This window comes from Eptatretus burgeri, chromosome 12 (genome assembly GCF_056783735.1).
Source record: "Eptatretus burgeri isolate ZD-2024b chromosome 12, Ebu_testis_v1, whole genome shotgun sequence".
Classification (NCBI taxonomy): domain Eukaryota; kingdom Metazoa; phylum Chordata; class Myxini; order Myxiniformes; family Myxinidae; genus Eptatretus; species Eptatretus burgeri.
In genome coordinates, this window is record NC_140972.1 from 49,427,866 (window position 1) to 49,442,865 (window position 15,000).

The window sequence follows — 15,000 nt, forward strand, 5'->3', positions numbered from 1 at the left end:
ATTTACTTCTTCACTATATATGTTATGTTTATAACTTCTTATTGTATTCATTTTCCTATATTCTTCTTTCTTATTCATCAAACAATTATAATAATTTCTAAAAGTTATTGATTTCTTTATTACATATTTCTTTATTCCCTTTAACCTCTTATCAATCTGTTCACCATACTTATAAGCATATGCCTTTGCTCTCAATCCAATAAACTCACTCATTACTTTTCCACCCAACTCATCCTTAAACTTACCAATAACCTTTTCATTCTTTTTGGAAAATAACTCACTCTTCTTGCTGAAATTACTTGTATCATATACTCCAATATTTTTCTTCATATCTTCATAAACATCATCAGTTTTTATATCTAAGATAAAACTATCAGTATCCATATACAACAATGAAACATTTTCACCATACTCTTTCTTTAAGTCATTATACAAATAATCATACATCAATATCTTTGATAAATCAAGAACTGCTGTTCCAATATAAATTGGTTTATCCATTACAATACTTTCCTTTTTCATATGAATTGCAGAAAAGTTCTCTGAAAAAACCTCTTCTCTCTCAAAACTTGGTTTATTTATCAATCTCAAGCTTCTTTCCAAGATGTTGCGAATCTAATGTTTTGTCTGTTTCTAACATTTTCCATAGTCTTTCCAAATACAGCATTATTCATTAATTTATAAAAGTCCCCTTCAAATTTTACTTTTGTATTTGCTCTCATATCTGTATTGAATTGAATATACTTTTTCACCCAAGGACTTTGTTTAAATTTTAAAACTCTATGAATTTTAGCTACTCTCAATCCTTCTCTCAAAAACTGTTTTAAGCTTCTCTGATGCAAAACATATCCCTCTTTATCATAGAATGTTGTTAATAACTTTTCTGTTGATTTACCTTTAATATTAAAACTTTTATGATAATCACTTAACCATTCTTTCTTTGGAGTTTCTTTCTCACATGCAAAAGGAAGATCTTTTTGCTTATTATGAAGATCACTCGGTACCTCAAATCAACTTCAAAATAATAACCTTCTTCTTCGTCATTCAATTCCTCTTGAGAAGAAATAACAATATTCATCAAAGCCTTTTCATAATCCTTTTCTTCCACCCACTCTAATTTACCATAAGGCAGAGATTGAGACATTGCCCATCCATACAAATTATTAGCATCAAAATACATCAAATAATTACTATCTTTTTCACTATTATAATTTGGAAGATATTTATTATTTGCTTTAGCATATGCTTTTGAACATACTTGTGATATTCCACGTGTCTTGGACTTGTCAATCGTCAAAAGCATATCAACATCACTGATTAAATCTATATCTTGTTTTGTCATTTTCAACATTGCACTCCAAGCTAAACCAGGAGCTGTGAAATAGTGGGCAGGGTCTAATCCATAACAATTTTTATTATGACAGAGTGTTCTAAAAGCCTCAAACACATCAGCTAACAATAAAACATCTGTTTTTAGATATAAATCATGATATTCTCCAAGGTTCTTTATCTTAAATATTTTCCATATTTCTTGTGCGTGTTTATATTCCTTATCACTTATCTCTTCTTCATAAAGGTTATTATAGAAACTTTCTTTGAAGGAAGTTGTGTTTCTTTAAATCTCATAAATGAATCCATATAATCATAAGGATAAATTCCCTTACTTGTAAGAATTTTCTCTTTACTTTGAATTTCATTCCTTGTTTGAATTTCCTCTCTCGTAAGAATTCCTTCTTTAATCAGAATTTCATCTTTAATCTGAATTTCCTCTTTAGTTCGAATTTTCTTTATAATTAGAATTTCATCTTCAGTTAGAATTTCCTCTTTACTTTGAATTCTCTCTTTAATCTGAATTTCCTCTTTAGTGAGAATTTCCTCTTTTGGAAAGAATGAATTAAGATTTGGAAAAGAGTCCGTGGAGCTTAGATTTGATGCGAGGTAGGCTAGTGGTGTTCCCATAAACTTGTAAGAATCTAAAAACCTAATACGAGTTATCGGTTTTGTGAATATCATTTTTGAAAATGAAATATACTTTTGACTTGTGTTTGTTATAGCAGAAATATTCCCTGGTGTTTTTGAAAGTTCATTTATAAATAGATGTGTATCATAGTTGGCGCTGTTGTGAAGAAAGACTGGAATAAAAGAAGGTAATTTATAATTAAGATTACAACAGGAATGAGCGGGACCTCTATATTTACCAGTAAGATGACAATGGTCTCTAACTTTAGACTCCTTAATTTCCCCTCACAAATATGACAGATATTGTTCATTCTAAATTCTAATTTTTCTTCTTTGGTTAATTTCATCGGTTCATTTGTTTCTTTCATTAATTTAGTGAGTCTTATACAATCCTTTTCTAATCGTTTTACAAACTCTTGTGAAGCATTTTTTCCACGATAATGTTCAAGTTTGTTATACTTTTCTCCAACAGATGATTTGATATAATAACAAAAACCACAAGGAATATGTTTTTGATATTTATTTGTATATGGTTCTTTTGGATTAGGAGAAGCAGTATTTATCTTTTTAAGGATACATTCAAAATCAGCGTATATCACAAATGGGTGCATGATAGATTTATTATAATCTTCAAAATAAATCTTTTCACCAGGTTTAGGCATTGTAATTACAGCTGATTTATGATTACTACAATATTTTGAATGTTGTTCTAATCGTTCTTTTGTATGAAATGAATTAAGACATCGCTTACAAGGATATATTTTGTTTGCTGTTCTGAATACCTGAGAAGAGATTAATCTTGATAAATTATTGATGTATGTGTAATGTGAATTCTTTCCAACACTAAAATATAAAAGGTCAATGTGTGTTTCTTCATTTTTATAGTTGTTTGAAATTTTTAATATTTGAACTTTGTGTGTACCTTGTAATCCATATACATTAATAGAAAGATTATTCTTTTTCTCAAATTTAGGAATATCTGTTAGTGGCATTGGGAATTTAAAATCTTTAATGTCCAAGGTATTCTCATATTTCATATATTGTTTTACTCTTTCTGAATTACATTTTGGTGGATGTAAGTGAGCAAGAACAGACCAGAGAAAACATTTATTATCATTGTTCTTAATATTAACAACTGCCTTCTTTAGTTTTATTTCTTTTGGTAATTCAATATAAGAAGAAGCTTTAAGAGGGTTTGATTTTAGAATGTGTATATCTAAAAAGATGATTTTTTTAATATTGAATCCACTTCCTACCACTGTATTATCAACATCCTCCTCTTGTCTTGATAGTTCTTCATAAACCCCACTATTCAAAAAATCTTGAAATGATGTTATAAAAATGAAGAACTGTTCTCATATAAGGAGTTTGTTCTTCATCTTGTCTTTTCATATTCATTTTCACTCCCATATAAAACTTTAAAGTTTTTATTTCTTTTAATGTCTTTTAATAAATTTTTCAACATCGGGTTTCACTATTTCAATTGATTCAGCTATTGATGATGGACTGGGTTCTCCAAATTGAAAAATCCTTATTTTTATATGCCCTTTAAATGCCTCATCAGTGTTTTTAATATAATAGTCTCCCTTTACTTTAAACTCATTTTTCTTGTGTTTTTGTGATTGAAGATGTTGATTATAACTACTCTTCAAAACATCCTTTGAACAGATATCACAATGTTTTCTTTCCAACTCAAGAGGAGATATTTGATGAAATAGATTAAATGTGTGTTTGTTGGTTCGGAGGTGTTTTCTATAATGTTTATATTCGTGATTACAAACATCGCAGTACGTTGTATTCACCATATTTATAGAATAAAACTTTGCTTAAACTAAAATTTTCTTGATGAAAATTTCGTTTAATTTATAGGTGAATCTGTACTTAAAAACATTTTATCCTCCAACTTTTTCACTTAATAAATACAATGTTTCAAGACACAAAAGACAAGTTTCAATCAATCTCTTCATCTGTTAAAGATACTGAGAAATATGTCAAGGATGTAAAATTGAACAAAGATAAATATAACAACTATTGGATAAAAACTATTATGGTAAATAATATGAGTTCTTCAATTTCCTTCAGTGGAAGGGCTTTTAGTATACCTGGTAGAACATCAATTAAAGTATCTCTTACAAAAGTTTCTCCTCTCCTTCTAGTAATATATTCAAAACTAGAAAAAGCAATGAAACAAGAAAAAGTATCAAAGAACAAAAACCTTATGGATGAAGCTTTAGAAAGAAAAGATAAGACCATCTGTAATATGCAAGGAGAAATTTGTATTTTTTTCAACAACCTTAAAGATGTAAATCTTGATGAAATAAAGGATGTTAATATATCAGGTGAAATGACATTTCGTTCAATAGTAGTTAACGATAATTTTAAAATTACCTTTAATATAAAAAATGTTGTTGTTGAATCTGATAATGAAAAAAAGTATATCGATATCGATGGTAATATACAACTGAAAGTATAGATGAATTTCAGTTTAAGTAAAGTTTTACTTTATAAATATGCTAGACTTTCCTGATTCTCCATATGACAAATTTGAGAATTGTCCTGCGTGTGAAAGACAGGGATTAAACACAGAGTCAAAAGCCTATAAACAATGTATATTCTGTGATTATCTTCTAATTAATGATAATAAAAAATATAAAAAGGAAAATAATTCTTTTAGATTTACACCAAAAATGAATTACTTTACAAGATTGATTAGAGAAATGAATGTAAAGTATGAGGATGATAACACACCTTTCCTTACAAGGGAAGAAACTGAACGTATAAGAGAAATGTTCAAAGGATTGTTGTTGTATATTATTCATGGATGTAATTTTCAGGGAAATATCAACACAAGATATTGTATAAATAAAATAATGGATTATCTTGAAATTAAACCTGAACTTAGGATAAAATATAGAGTTTCTAAAAAGCCAATAATAAATTAAATAACCTGTTTTTCAAATATATAAATGAATGATTTTTTACCTATTTGGGAAAATAAGATAAAATTTAACAACCATAAAAATCTCCCAAATTCATTAAGATGTCTCATAGTTGGTTCAAGTGGATGTGGAAAAACCTGCTTACTTTTAAAAATGCTCCTCACTCCCAACTTTTTAGATTATGATAATTTAATAATTTTCACAAAGTCGAGTTTTCAACCAGAGTATCAACTACTCTCACAAGGTTTTAATGCTGGTCTTCAAAAAGAAGATATAATAGGTTTATTTAAACGTCAAAAAACCTAAATGATTATAACATTGAAGATATAATTCAACTATTTTGTGATACACAGAGATGTAAAAAGAAATCAAATCTTATAACTTGTATTCTTAGTGATAATACGGATGATATACCGTCTCCCCAAGATTTGGATAAATCAAAAAAGAACCTCGTTATCTTTGATGATTGTGTTAATGAGAGAAACCAAACGGTAATGGACAGCTACTACACAAGAGGGAGACATTCTTCTTGTAATTGTATTTATCTTAGTCAATCGTACTTTCAACTTCCTCGTCGTTCCATCAGAAACAATGCTAATACTTTTATTTTATTCAAGTTAAATTCAATAGATATCAATAATTTTTGGAGAGATAATTGTTCTACATTATGTAGTAAAAAGAAATTTGAGGATTATATGAAGCACACGACTGAAAAATATAAATATATTGTTGTGAAACAAGATGAGATATTAAGGGATATATTTTTTGTTTTATAAACAACTACATATATAAATGACAACTATTATTATAAATCTTGTGGGTAAATCTGCTTCTGGAAAAAACTTTCATAAATCAAGGTTCTTGTGTAGTACAAATGAGAATATTGTAAATTTACTTAAAAAACACCCCGTGATACGCATTGTATCAACAACAACTAGAGCAATAAGACCTGGAGAAGTAAAAGGTGAAGATTATCACTATATTTCAGTGGAGGAACATATGCGATTGAGGAATGAAGGACAAATATTTGAGGAGGTTTCTCTTGGTACAACAAAATATTCACATTGTAAGAGTGAGTTAAAGAAACTAAAATCTGGTGGTGTTGGGATATTAGAAACTAATCCAGAAGGAACGAGACAAATTATTAAATATCTGAGCGGAGTGAAGATTTTATCATTCGGTTTTGATGTTGATGAAGAAACTCAACACAAACGTATGAAAAGCAGAGATGCAAGGATTAGTGAAGAAGAAATTACAACTCGCATTAATGTTAATAAAGAATTTGATGAAATATTTAAAGAAAAGGATTTATTTGAACACATCTACTTGAATGATGAAGAAAAGGAAAATTTCCCTGTTGATCTTTACAATTCATTAAATGATATTTTACAATAAATAAATGGATACAAAAGAAAGAGCAAGAAGATTTAAGGAACATCAAGAGTTGGTTTCAAAAGTTGTAAAACAACAGGAAGACATAAAGAAGAAACGCAGACAGAAACTAACGGGCGAAGAAGCATTTGAAAAAAACAAGAGAAATTTTTTAATCTATTTTTAAAAACTTCCCAAGAAAAAATGAAAGATGTTTCCACAGTTCCCACAGTAGAATATACTCCTAGAAAGCTTCAAATGTTAAAAGATTTCAGTCAAATGACGGAGGAAGAATTAGAGCATTTAGGAGAATTAGAATATGATGATGAAGGTTTATTTCAACAACTGGAAGAGATTAATCAACCCCCTGATTATATTGTGAATGCTGTTCAAAACAATGAATATTCAGCGGATTCAAAAACCAAAGCAGGACTCATTCCAACAGAACAACCAGCAATATTTCTTCTTGTTCAAGAAAAGGTATTGATATTTAATGATGAATTAAGGTTCTTAAGTTCTGCTCAACCCCTGTTAAACTAACTCCGAGATTAATGTTTCTTCTCACAAAAGATGGAAGGCAAGGTTCAACTGTGAGGGATGAATCAAAGTATATTGATAAACCATTGGATATGGAAAATAATGATGATAGAGTATATATTGATTTGCTGAACACTCTAAATTATAAGGTTATTCTTTCTGGTAAAAGTAGGAAGAATGAGAAGGAGAAACACATTATTCAGGCTTTAAGTATCCTTGGTTCAGGTATTAGTTTTCTTCCAAATGACCCATCGCAATTAGTTAATAGACTGTTATTGTTGTTTGGCAGTAAGAAGGCTGGAAATAACAATTGTTTTAATGAAGCATCAGCCATTTTAGACCAGTTGATGAACATGAAAATAATTAAGAAATATCAATATAAAGACATTTTATCTCATATTAAATAAGATGAGAAGCACAATCCTGAGTTTTAATTTCACAACAAGCGACCACACATCTTCATTCCCATACCCACTACAACTTAACACAACAAAAGAATATGAGGCATCTTTATTGTCCATGGAGACTTATAATACCTTATTTAATATAACCGAGAAAAATGACAAGTTTAGTTATAATCCGGGAAGTGGATACAAAACGATAACAGTCTCACGGAGCATACGAGATTTCTCAAATATCTTCCGAAATTGCTCGTCTTATGAAAGAACAGGGTGATGAACCAAAAAATATTATTATAAACATTCAAAAACATACTTCAAAATCAACGATTAAAGTTAAAAATAACTACAAGGTTGATTTCACAATTGATAATTCATTTAGAGAGTTATTAGGTTTCTCCTCAAAAAAGATTGAAACTAATGGGACGTTTTACAGTGATAATGTCATTCAAATATCCTCAGGAATAAATTCGGTGTTAATTCACTGTGATTTGATTGATGGTGCTTATAATGATGGATTAAAAACAAATACAATATTTTCATTCAGCGCATACTCAACCCCAATTGGTTATAAATTCAATATGGAGCCTAAAAATTTGGTTTATCTACCTGTGTCAGGAAAACCATACACAGAGTAAATTTTAGGATAACCGACCAAGATAATCGTGTGATCTCTTTTAATGGAGAAGTTATATCCATCAGAATTCACCTACGTGAAGTTTTTCAATAAATAAATACGATGGTTATTGTGAGGAAGCACGAGTTGGGAAAATATAAAATAATTACAGGGGATGGGATGTTCCTTTCCCGTACTACAAGGGTGAAGGTATGTATCTTGGTAGAGGATACTATAAACCTAAGAGACAAAGGGGTGTTGGACATCAATTTAGAGGAGATGGGATAATTGATACTCTCATGGGTATTGGTTCAACTATTCTTAAACATAAAGACCTAATTGGTTCAACTGCTTCTGCTGTGGGAAATGTAGCAGGTGCTGTAAAGAGTATAAAAGATGCTCAGAAAGAATCTCATAAATTACAAGCAATAAAAGAAATTAAGAAAGGTAAAACTCAGTTGTCCCCCAAGAACGACAGAAAATAATTCAAATACTTGGATCAGGGTTTCAAAAGTTTTAACATCTTTTTCCTAAATAAATACAAGTATGGAAGCAATTGATAGTATCTATGATTTGGATGATACTATTATTATCTCAAACTCCACTAAAAAAGAAGATTACTTCAAGGTAAATGCAATAACTGGAACAGACTGGAATACAAATGGTACAAAAAGTTTTGAAATAAATAATCAACAAACCTATTTGAATCTCTCCGAAAGTTTCTTGTTGTGTAAATTTAAATTCACTAAGGCTGGGAATAACACAAACGCTACACTTGTAAATGATTTCTTCTGGAAAATGTTTGATAGTGTGCGATTGTATATTGGAACACAAGAAGTTGAAGCGGTTGATTATGTCTCTGCTGTATCTGAAATGATGAAATTTACACTCTATACATTCAGTGATAGAATGGGAAAGGGGTCTGTCGAAGGTTTTATTCCTGATATGTCAACGGGAACAAACACAGACCCTGGATATATTCAAAGGAAAGGAATGTATAATGATGATACAAAAGCAGAAAATAGTTTTACTGTGGCAGTTCCTCTTAAAGGTATATTTGGATTTTGTGATTATGATAAAGTTCTGTATGGTCTTAAAATTAGATTTCAACTACAAAGGAATGATAATGAAAATAGATTGCTTTTTGGTGTTGGTAATGCTTTTGGTGATCAGAATAAATTTGTAATTGAGGAGATGAGTTGGTATATCAGTGAATATACTCCTAATCTTAAAACAGAAGAGATGTTGAATCGAAGACTTAACTCAAAGAGACCACTCAGTGTATCATACCTCAAAAGAAGATGTCAACACGTTAAACTCAATCAAACTACTTACACGTGGAATTTGGGTGTTCTGGAAGGAAAGCCACGATATCTGTGGATGATTTTTAAAAAGCCAGATGGTGATACTGCGACTGATAAGAATAATGCATTGAGTGATAATGCTAAGGTGAAACAACTTCGCGTTTCTCTAGATGGAACATTTTATCCACGAGATAGATTGGAAATTAATTGGGAAAAAATGATTTTGCTGAAGCATACAAGTCTTACCAAAAGGTGTGTGAAAGTAATGGAAATAAAGAACCTATTTTGGATATGACAGCATTTAAAAGTTTGTATACAATCTATACGTTTGACCTGAGCGCTCAAAAAGAAACTATAAAGTCTAATCGAGTGGATACTTCCCTATACATTGAAAGAGGAGAGAGTGAAGAAGTTGATACATATTGTTTGCTTTTGGAAGAAACAGAATTGCAGATTAATACAGATAATGGTGTGATGATTAGTCTCACATAATTTTTTGTTAAATAAATGAGTGGCAAAGTACCAACTGGGGTATATGTTAATCAAATCAATCTTCATAAACTATCATCTTGTGTTCAAAATCAAAAGCCTTGTACGATTAACGTTAATACAATTCAGAGAAAAGGAGCAGTAAGAATTGATGTTTTGCTCACAAGAGAACAGGTTAAAATCTTGAATGACACTGGCTCACTTAAAATTAAAATGACAAAACCAATGTTGAAAAAATATTCAATAAGAGAGACGAGTGGAGGATTTCTCCCATTTCTAATTCCTTTATTTGCTGGTTTAAGTGCGGTTGGAGCATTGACGGGTGGTATTTCAACAGCGGTCAAAACTGCCAACGAAAGGAAGGCTCAACTCCAGGCTCAAAAAGAATTGGAAAGACATAACAAAGAGTTGGAGAAACAAATTAGTGGAAGTGGTGTAATTGTAGATTTTGCTGAAAAACTTGAAGGTCTGCCTGATAAAGCGAGATTGTTAGTTGGAGATATGCTTTCTTCTATAGCACAAGCAGGTGTAAAATTAACGAAAAGAGGTAATGGATTATATCTTTCTAATAAATAAATGAGCATTGATGAGTGGTTGAAAGAATTTGGAAAGAATACAACATCAAATTTACAACTTGCCAAATATTGTAAGAAATTAAAAATTCATAATGTGGTTATTTGTATGAGAGATGAATTAACAAATGTGTCGAAACATACAAAGAATATTATTATGAACTTAGAAGATAATGATGGGAACGGTTCTCATTGGGTTTGTATTTTTAATAGTCAAGACAAATATTATTTTGATAGTTTTGGTCTTCCACCACCTGTTGAAGTCATAAAATTCTTACAGAATGGTGTTTATCAAACATTTCAAGTCCAAGAATTAAATTCCAAGTGTTGTGGTCAATTATGTCTATATGTGTTATTTCAACTCAACAAAAATAAAAAATTTTATGATATTATTTTTAATCTAATATAAATGACTTATGTTGGTAAAGATGGTTCTATCTTTGGTGTATCTCAAGAACTGGATATTGATTTATCAAATTATTACACAAAGGCACAGGCTGAACGACATAAATATAATATAAACAAAAATATTAACATGAAAAATGCTTATAAATTAAAAAATTATCCAAGCCCGACTGACGCGAATGACTTGGTGAGATTAAGCGATTTATCACAATATATATACTTAAATAAAACGGCTGTGTATTCTAAAGATACAGAAGTGTTGATATTATCTCCAGGTCATACAGAATTCACAGTTCGAATTAAAATAAATTTTTATAAAGAAGGGCGTATCGTTTGTATGAGAATAGAACAATGGGGGTATGATATGAATGATTTAGGGTATAATTGGTCATTTAAAATTAACCTCGAAGACCTGGAACAATTAAATCAGTCTCGTAAGGAAGAATATTATCCACTTGGTATCGAGAATGAGTTTTGTGGAGCCACGATTAGTAAACAACAAATAAAAGAATTTAATAAGGGTAAATATAATAATGGTTTTGCCCTTGTTTATCTCATGAAAACAGAAAAAACAGGATTATATATAATAAGTAAGGAAATACAAAATGATTTAACTATGGGAAGATGGGGAGGTGTTTCGTGCCATAATATTATTCTAACATATATTTCTAATACATAAATGACAGCAAGAAGGCTTCAAGAAAATTATCATTTCTGTGTTCAAGCATACCTTCAAGAAAAGGGTATTCGGTATTTTAATAAATATGTTCTACAACATAAGAATGAGGTATTTTCAATAAAAGATTGGCATTATGCTGATGTTGATAAACCAACAACTTTAGATTTAATTAGAATGTTAAATAATGAAAAAATTATAAGGTTAAGAAAAGGTAAGGCTCTTTTAGAAATTCAAAAGAAATTTTATTGGTATCCTGTTGTAAAAAAATTATTTTGGATACAGGAATAACAAGAAATCCTGATGAATATATGTATAATATTCTATGGGGTGTAAACGATTCAAGTATAGTAAGGGATGAGGAAGGAGTTGAAGAAGAGAGGGAAGAGAGAGAGAAGGAGGAAAGAGAGAAGAGAGAGAGGGAGAAGAAAGAGAAGGAGGAAAAGGAGAAGAGAGAGAAGGAGGAAAAGGAGAAGAGAGAGAAGGAGGAAAGAGAGAATAGAGAGAGGGAGGAAAGAGAGAAGAGAGAGAGGGAGGAAAGAGAGAAGAGAGAGAGGGAGGAAAGAGAGAGAATGAATAAATATCAAAATATGGAAACCAGTGAGATTCAAAAAAGATTGGTGGTATTACAGAAAATAACTCAACCCACCGAGGAGGAAAACAAAGAATTGACAAGTCTATTTGCAATACTTTCGACAAGACTATTAGCATCGACAAGATATGGATTTTAATTCAAGTTTTTTCTTAAATAAATGGAGGAGAGAGTGAAGGCATTTCTAAGGATTCTTTATGTTTTAAAAATTAAGATTCAAATGTGCATGTTGGAAACTAAAAAGGTTTTTGCACTCTGCAGAAATTTTTCTCATAAATAAATGAGTTATTGTCTCAAATGTAAAAAGAAAACTAATACTAAAAATATTTCATATATTAAAAGTAAAAATAACAGGGTTATACAAAAAGGTATATGTTCGGTGTGTGGGTCAAAAAAAAATCAATTTATCTCCAAACACAAACTCGGAGGAGATATACAAAAGTTTTTATCAGGAAGTAAATTTACAACTACTGGAATACCAGGGGAATTACATCTTCCAGGTTATTCTTTCTGTGGTCCAGGCACAAACTTAGATAAAAGATTAGATGAGGCAGACAATCCTAAATCCTGGAGTAAACCAATCAATAGAGTTGATGAAGTGTGCATGAGACACGATATTGATTATGGGAATACCACAACGTTGGAAGAAAAGCATGAAGCCGATAGAGAAATGTTGTATAATTTGTCTCTGATACAAAATCCAACCTTGAGAGAAAAAGTTGATAGGTTCATCGTGAAGAAGATGATTAGTGCTAAATTGAAACTTGGACTTGGAAATTCAAAAAACTTATAGGCTCTAATGATGCCATTAAGACTGAAGAGCAATTAGCTGATGAATTACATAAACCAATATTCACAAAGTTTCAGAGAAGGAAAGTTTATTCCAAGGAAGTTGATTATATCTGGTCTGCTGATTTGATTGAACTCAATAATGATAAGGGGTACAAGTATGCTTTAACCGTTATTGATTTGAGGAGTAGATATGCGTGGGTTGTCCCTTTAAAAACAAAACAGGTAATACTCTTATGTTAGCTTTTCAACAGATATTTAATAAAAGTAAGAGAAAACCTAAGAAATTGTGGACTGATGAGGGTAGAGAGTTTTATAACAAGACATTTATGAATTTTCTAAAAAATAACAGTATTACATTATACAGTACCTTTAATGAAGGGAAGGCAGTTGTTGTTGAACGTTTTAATCGTACCTTAAAAGAGAGACTATATAAAAATTCACACAACTCGGTTCACAACAATGGTCATCTTTTATTCAGGATATTGTGGATAAGTATAATGACACGATTCACACGTCAACGAATATGAAGCCATCAGAAACATTTACAAAATTAAAATATGAAAAAGAGATTAATGTCAGAAAACCTAAGTTCAAAGTTGGTGATATCGTAAGAATATATAGGTGGAAATCTCATTTTGAAAAGGGTTTTACTGAACGATGGACGAAAGAACTTTTTAAAATTGTTGATGTAATAGATACAGTTCCTTGGACTTATAAAATATATGATTTGGAAGGGGAAGAGATTTTAGGTTCATTTTATTCACAGGAATTACAAAAGACAAAACTAAGCATATAATACACCTTTGTGGACACTAGAGGGACAAGTCCGAGGTGTATTACAGTATATAATGTGTGTCAAGGGGGACGTTCTTAGATCTGTGAACCCCAAACACAGAATCCTCAACTGAATAGTCAAGGCTTAACTTTTGTTTGTGTGTGTGTGTGCAATGGGAGCAATAGGTTGGCGCTTCACTCCCTCCTACTATACACCGTTGTGGACACTCGAGGGCCAAGTCCGAGGTGTATAACAGTATATAATGTGTGTCAAGGGGGACGTTCTTAGATCTGTGAACCCCAAACACAGAATCCTCAACTGAATAGTCAAGGCTTAACTTTTGTTTGTGTGTGTGTGTGCAATGGGAGCAATAGGTTGGCGCTTCACTCCCTCCTACTATACACCGTTGTGGACACTCGAGGGCCAAGTCCGAGGTGTATAACAGTATATAATGTGTGTCAAGGGGGACGTTCTTAGATCTGTGAACCCCAAACACAGAATCCTCAACTGAATAGTCAAGGCTTAACTTTTGTTTGTTGATGTGTATGTGTGTGTGTCCCAACCCTCACATTCAAAATCTCAACCCCAACCCTCACATTCAAAATCTCAACCCCAACTCAATCCTCACCCAACACAATGTCTTTTTCAAAATGAGATTTCCACCTATATATATATATTTTTACGTTTTTTTTTTTTTCTTCTTCCAATTCTGTCTTTTAAGGCTTTCAGGTTTGATGACGTAGAAAGAGGGAGTAAGCCTGCACTTTCTTCCCAGAACGAACAATGTATATTTTTTTTTTTTTTTCTCTTCTTCCAATTCTGTCTTTTAAGGCTTTCAGGTTTGATGACGTAGAAAGAGGGAGTAAGCCTGCACTTTCTTCCCAGAACGAACAATGTATATTTTTTGTTTTTTTTCTCTTCTTCCAATTCTGTCTTTTAAGGCTTTCAGGTTTGATGACGTAGAAAGAGGGAGTAAGCCTGCACTTTCTTCCCAGAACTTTCTTGATCTTGCTCCCATCAAGCACCATCCGACAAAGAACTACATCGATAGGTTTAGATCCTAAAGAGTGATAGCAACTCCAAAAGTCTCCAAAATATAAATAAATAAAATAATAATAATAATAAATAAATAAATAAATAAATAAAAGCCCCCAAAAAAGTTTCAAGTGTCCAACATAAACCCAACTTTCCAAGTCTTCAAGGTATAACCACATTCCCGTTGAGTTTCCAAGATATGTATCACATTGTGAGTTATCAATCCAGAACCCACATTTCAAGTATTCAAAGTAAAACCAACTTACAAAGTCTCTTAAGGATAACTCATTTACTGATTTTTTCAAAATTTGTGAGTCTCCAAGGTAGGCCCCATATTTAGAACCATCTTGGCAGAACCCTTTTCCTGAGTCTCCAAGGTAGTTATTTAAACCATCAAGGCAGAACTCATTTACTGATTTTTTCAAAATTTGTGAGTCTCCAAGGTAGGCCCCATATTTAGAACCATCTTGGCAGAACCCTTTTCCTGAGTCTCCAAGGTAGTTATTTAAACCATCAAGGCAGAACTCATTTACTGATTTT

At 31.2% G+C, this 15,000-nt stretch overlaps 1 protein-coding gene and 1 long non-coding RNA gene across 11 annotated transcripts in view; one reads left to right on the forward strand and one right to left on the reverse strand.

The window, feature by feature from the left end:
* The window catches only part of LOC147015582 (uncharacterized), a 348,908-nt gene that overhangs the window by 20,589 nt on the left and 313,319 nt on the right, over positions 1–15,000 (forward strand). The window lies entirely within an intron of this gene.
* Positions 13,101–15,000, reverse strand: part of LOC147015583 (uncharacterized) — a 3,695-nt gene continuing 1,795 nt past the window's right edge. Inside the window, exon 2 of the long non-coding RNA XR_015050379.1 lies at positions 13,101–15,000. This exon is cut by the window's right edge and continues 401 nt beyond it. This is a non-coding gene — a long non-coding RNA (uncharacterized LOC147015583).